Below are 6,000 nucleotides of genomic sequence, written 5' to 3'. Positions count from 1 at the left end.
CTAGTCTTTCTAAGTAATTTTTATGAGTTCCATCCAAAACGTTTAATTATTATAAGTTTTATGGACTCAGACCCTGTAAGGAACTTGATTAATTTTATTATGAAATTTTTCATTTTGGCCTTTATTGTGACCCATCCCAATGCTACCACACAACAAGGCAAGACTTTCCCACCAGTGGTCCTTTGGGCACCATGCTCCGGACACGGCGAGGAGAGCACTGCAGTTACTCTATGCTCCCATCCATCAGAAAGTACAGAGAAGGCAATAAAATAGGTGCAAGGATGGCTCCTGCCTATTTGTGATTACACAGATTTATTGCCTCTGGCGTTAAACCAGTGCAGCAGCCTTCCCTCCCAGTGGAAACCAGCATCTCCCAAGGAACTGCCACTGACATGTGCTCGTGGGTCATGGTTTGTGTCTGGAGCTCCTCCCGGGCAGCACAGCCCCACGCTGGGCTTGAAGCAGGGGTGAGAATGAATTCATTGCAGACCTCCGCAGCTCCCACTAGGATGGCAGGTCCTTCGCAGTACAAAAGAAACATGAAAAGCTCAAATTCTTGGCCAGCGATCAGCTGAATCGATTTTCTGGAATTCCCAGTATTGAGTGCAGTTCCCATTTCAGGAGACCCACAAGAGCAGACCCAGATCATAAAATGTAAGGCCAGCAAAAAACCCCACTACAAGAAATTCCAGAAAGAATGTTCAAAAAGTGTTGTTTCAATGACAGTTTTACACAAATGAATATTTTCCTTTGGCCTTTTCCGATTACAATGAAACGGGGTCTTTGAAATTTAAAAAAAACCACATTTTTTGTGGTTTGTTTGTTTTGTTTTTTTTTTCATCAGGCTGCCTGTGTGTGTTCTCCAAGGCATGGGCAGACCTCCACGGCATCAGGGAGCTGCGCAAGGGCAGCGGCAGCAGCTGAGCTCCCTCCAGCCATGGAGAGGGACGGCTCGGGGTGAATACTCACCTTGGAGGGCTCGGGTAGGAGGAATCTGCCTGGGCTACTGAATTAAGCGATGCATCACAGGACTACAGCAACATAATTGATCAGATCCTGCTGCAGGATCAAGGCCTGAATTTCTGGCAGTTTTCAGTTATAATGTTTGTTTTAACTGCTGTACGTGAAACTTCCCATGCTTCAAAACCCTCAGATATAAATTTCACCCGGAGGTTTTAAGGCAATCCCTATACCTACTTATGAATTTAAAATGATCATAAGGAAATTTTGCTGATGAATAAGTGACAGATAAACAAACAAAAGTCAAGTTACTGGAGGCAGCAGCCCTTCAAACAATGCCTGCAATTCACAGTTGAGTGTTAGTTTTGTGGCCAAAGAGTGAAACCACAAAAGGGGCTCTGTCTTCTGGAAAATTAACCCAAATTTGATAAATGCGGGCAAGTTAATGTTCCTTCGAGGGCCATAAATACGGTCCGTCCTGGCTGTTTGCTGTCTAATTTTTCAATTTCATTTTTAAGGGTTTTTGCTCATTTACCTTCTTTTTTTTCATGTAGCAACTTACTGGAAATACATCAAGCAGCAACCTCAGCCATACAAGTGCCTCACCTGGGGGAAACTGTCTTTTGTCCACCACCTCGAAGGGGACCAAGGGACTGAGGATGTCCCTTTTCCCCCGTCTATGGGCAGAGACAGCGCAAAACCCAGCTGCGATGGCTGTGCTTGCTCTGGAGTCATGAGCAATACAACCACACCAGCGGGGTGAAGTGTTGCGATCCGCCCAGCTAAGAGGTTTTCTCCGGCCCACCAAGGCAGCTGCCGACCTTCCCGAATCCAAACCCTGGGCCACCGCTCCAGCACTGCCCATCGCTCCCGGCAGTCTGCGATGTTAATCGAAACCAGTATAATTAATTATAATTATTTAGCCTCACAATAAGTAAAGTATTACACTGTTCGTTGATTTAACCCAATTCAGTAACCAAAGCAAACAGCAGTTAATTGATTTGCTCAGGTTCACATCAGAAGCATACAACACTGAGTGGAATGAGAAACACAGCCTCCTGATTCCCACTCCAGTGTTTTATCCCCAGACTCCAGCTATTTCTACTGCATTAGTTCATATTTTTAAAAAGCAAAGATCTACCAAAGGAAAATAAACATCACACATCTTTGTGTTATTTAGTTTGCAGGTTGAAACATGCTCTTCATATTCATATTAATGAGCTGCTTCTCATGGGGCAACCCATTAAATTTAATAGGAGAGCTAACATAAACCTCACATGAAATGAAATAGTTGCAGTTACGTTTACATTTCCTTGAACGGTATACTTTGCATTCCTGCGTTATGAACAAGCTTGTACTTTTTATTTAATGATAAACAGGTTTAATGACTCTCTCTAGCTTTTTTTTTGCCACCTTTTTCTTCTCTCCTCCTTGAAAAACAGGATAACATCCTTCACTGGGCACGGGCCGCAGAACGTGTGAAAGGTCACTGGAATATGCTAGAGGATTTTTCCTCATTATTGTAGTTTTTCAACACTTTTTACAAAATCCATTATTAATTGATGGAGTTTCTAGTTTGGGTAGTGATGAACAAAGAATCCATTCAAAATGTTTTATTTGGTGTTTGTCCGGGGTTGGTTTGGGGGCTAGGGCACCATTGCTTTTCCTTTCCCGAAAGGACTGCAGTGTTGTTTCAAAACATGTTATGAAATCCAAGCGCTTTGGGATAAAGATGACTTCCTCCCTACTTGGTTGTGCGAAACCACCATTTTTGTCAACAGTATTTCATGATTATTAAATTATTATTATGCTTTTTAAACTTCAAGCAAGATTGCCTACAGCCAGATTGCCTTTCCAAGTAAAATTTAGCACTATGCACAGTGCACATATGCTCCAAATGAAATCCTCAGGTCATCTAACAGGCATAACTGGTAGCAAAAATTTTCCCAGACTCCTTATAACACAAATTAGAGCAATATTAACTTTAGAAATACTAGAGCAGATAAACCATTTGAATTGACTCCTGACCTGCAGACTCCCCATACTGCGGTCAGCTGTAAGACTGTCCTCGCTGCCTTTACCGCTGCTGGCAATTGGGATCGTATAACTAATTTTGTAGCTCCATCACAACCATACCTGACATAAATCAAACAGTAAGTGTAGCTGCCCTCAAAACAAGAAAGTCTGTGATAAAGACAGAAGTAAGCCTAAGTCTCCAGGGCTCTCAATACTTTTGTCATAAAATCTGTTTCTTTCTCTGATCTCCAATTCTTTCTCCAATTGTTAGGTATCCAACAAGAGGACCACCGCTGTCAGTGATGATGCTCAAATCTTCTGACACTCCCAAGGTGAACGCCAGGGCAGCGCGTCAGGCCAGGCCGCGCTCACCCAGCTGGTTAATCACCGCCGCCTCCGGACCACGCTCGCTGCAGAGGGTGAACATCATTGTCTGCAACAGGCCGACAAAAATACAACGGCAGTTAAGGTTGCATAAGGAGGATAAATTGGAGCTTAAGTCATGTGGCTTTCCTCCAAATGCTAAAAATTAAAATAAATGTTTGGTTGAACAGGAAAAAAGCTATACCTAGGAAGCCACTGCGTTACTCTCTTTTTAATTTTCCTGTAGTCATTAGAGAGACATTGTTTCACAGTTGTTTTATTTCTCCTGCCTCAGGACCACATCTCTACCAGCCTATATAATTTTGATTCCTCTGACCAATCTGCTCTTAATCTTTTGGTTCAGCAGGGCTGGAGTCCATGGTCCTGCCACAGTGCCCTTTCCCTCCAGCTGTGCACACCAGAAAGCCTTGCAAGGAAAATAAAAAAGGATCTTCATTTTTTACATATTTTCATCTATTTGCTCCTTGTATATGCTTACTTAGTCATATTAATATTTTTATATCTTACTGTAAAAATGTCTTAATTCAGAGAAACAAGGGAACGCAAATCAGAATGTAGAAAAATAAAATCACTGACAAGCCCAATTAGACCCTAAATGTGAAGGAGTCGTCGGCTATCCAAGGGCCGTCGGTGCACATGTCCTGGGAAGACCACCATGGAGCGGGCTGCTGGAACCGCCCTAGCAGCTGTAAGACGTTATGAGCGTGCCTGGCTGCGGATGACGGCGCTCGGGCTGCTAACGGAGCCGAGAGGGAAGAAAGAGGCAAGAGGAGAGAGTTGGGCAAGGGGGGAGAAGGGCAGGGTCTCCGGGAGCCCCCGGCCGGGCACGCACAGCCCCGGCACGCTCCTTGCCCTGCACCACCTTCGATCCCGGCTTCCCGGGAGCAAAGAGCTGTCATGATGTTGTAAGCCTGAATCCCATAAGAAAAACAGGAAAGAACTAAGAGAGGAGCAGAGTAGCATGTTCCTTCAAAAAAAGAAGAGAAATCATTGTCTCAAAGAGTTGCAGCATATTTTTTAAAAATATTTGAGCGCTCTTTTACATCAAAACATCCTGGCGTTCAGAACAGGTGGCTTACCAACCTTTTTTTCTCTGTAATTTCTGTATGAAAGCTGCCTTATTTATCTTTCAAACTCATGTGAAAATTACAAAAAGAAAACAAAACAAGTAGGAAAAGTGTTTATTGGAAGAGTTACAGTCTTGATGAATATTCTCCAAGGGAAATGGATGTTTAATTAAACACACAAGGCAGCGCTTACCCAATGGAGAGACGCCTCTGAAGTCCTAGCGGCTGTTTCCTGGCATACATTACTGCGGAATATTCGTGACTTGTTTATTTTGGATAACGCACGCTTCCACGGGCACGCTGGCGAGTTAACGGCACATGGAGAGGTGAGGTAATAGTTAAAGTAATGCAATAAGCGCTACCGTGGTGTAACTTCCATTTGGGTAATATCTTTCAGTTTCTCGTCGAAGACAGGAATAAATTAAATCAAATTGCACTGGGATGCTTTATCTGCGTTCACCAATACTACTGTTGATGCTGATCATGTGAAAAACTTAGGATTTTATTTTTTTTTCCCAGGGCCGTCTGTGAATGTGCGTACCAGAAACAATGAGATAAATGCCGAATGCTTTTGTAAACTGAAGAAGAGAATTAACGAATTTGTTAATGAAAAGTTATTTTGGTAAAGAATCGTTCCCCTTGGAACGGGTACTCTTTATTCAACCTTTCAATGTCAGTTATCATTTTTAAAACAGCTTGACCTGGAAGCATACAGTTAAAATTGTGGTGACTGTTAATGACAGTTTTATTGGACACTATGCTTATAGTTCACATTTTGAGGTCTGTATGTAATTGATCTTTCTACCCTACATGAGAAACACTGCAATAAGTTGGTTGCAGCACCACATTATAGATATAGAGAAATAATAATGATGTCACCTTGAGATTCAAAGATCGTGGAATAGTAATAGTCTCCTAGCTCATTCTCCCAACTGTGATGACCTCTCCAGTACTAAATCTTAACAGTCTCAGCATTATTTTTGAATTATTCATGCTAGCCTTTTCCCTCACTACAAAATCAAGGAAAATGAATGCATCATGCTCTGTCAGCTCCACAGGTATTTTGGTAAAAATATAAAATGTTATTTGGTTTCAAAAATCCGTGCAGCAATACAGGTCACTTGCTAGTCTGAACAAAAACAAAAATTCGTATGCAGAAGACACGGGACACATTCATTGTAAGTCTGAATGAGGCATTTTGAAACTCTGGAAGTTCCGAAACCTGCGTTTTGATTAATTGCATCTTCATCTGTAGAAATAAAGCGAGAATTAAACAAGCATCAATACACACAAACCATTTTTCACTAACTTTGACAGTGCAACATTGCCATCATTCCAGGCATTGAGCAGGACGACAAAACAGGGAGAATTACAGATTAGGAACAGAGAGCCACTTTGTTAACATTACATTTACAGCTGAAATTAGTGGTGATGCTCAGGTCAAGCAGTAAAGAAAACAGACGTTTCTCGACCCACACCACACTGAATCGCAGCTGCACTGCGATGCGCGAAGACAACTCGTCTGTTCTTCAAGGCAGCAGGTTGATAACTCTTCTAGATTATCAAACCTGGA

This window comes from Platalea leucorodia (assembly GCF_965183815.1).
Source record: "Platalea leucorodia genome assembly, chromosome: 4".
Taxonomy (NCBI): Eukaryota; Metazoa; Chordata; class Aves; order Pelecaniformes; family Threskiornithidae; genus Platalea; species Platalea leucorodia.
Note: the sequence above shows the minus strand (reverse complement) of the source record.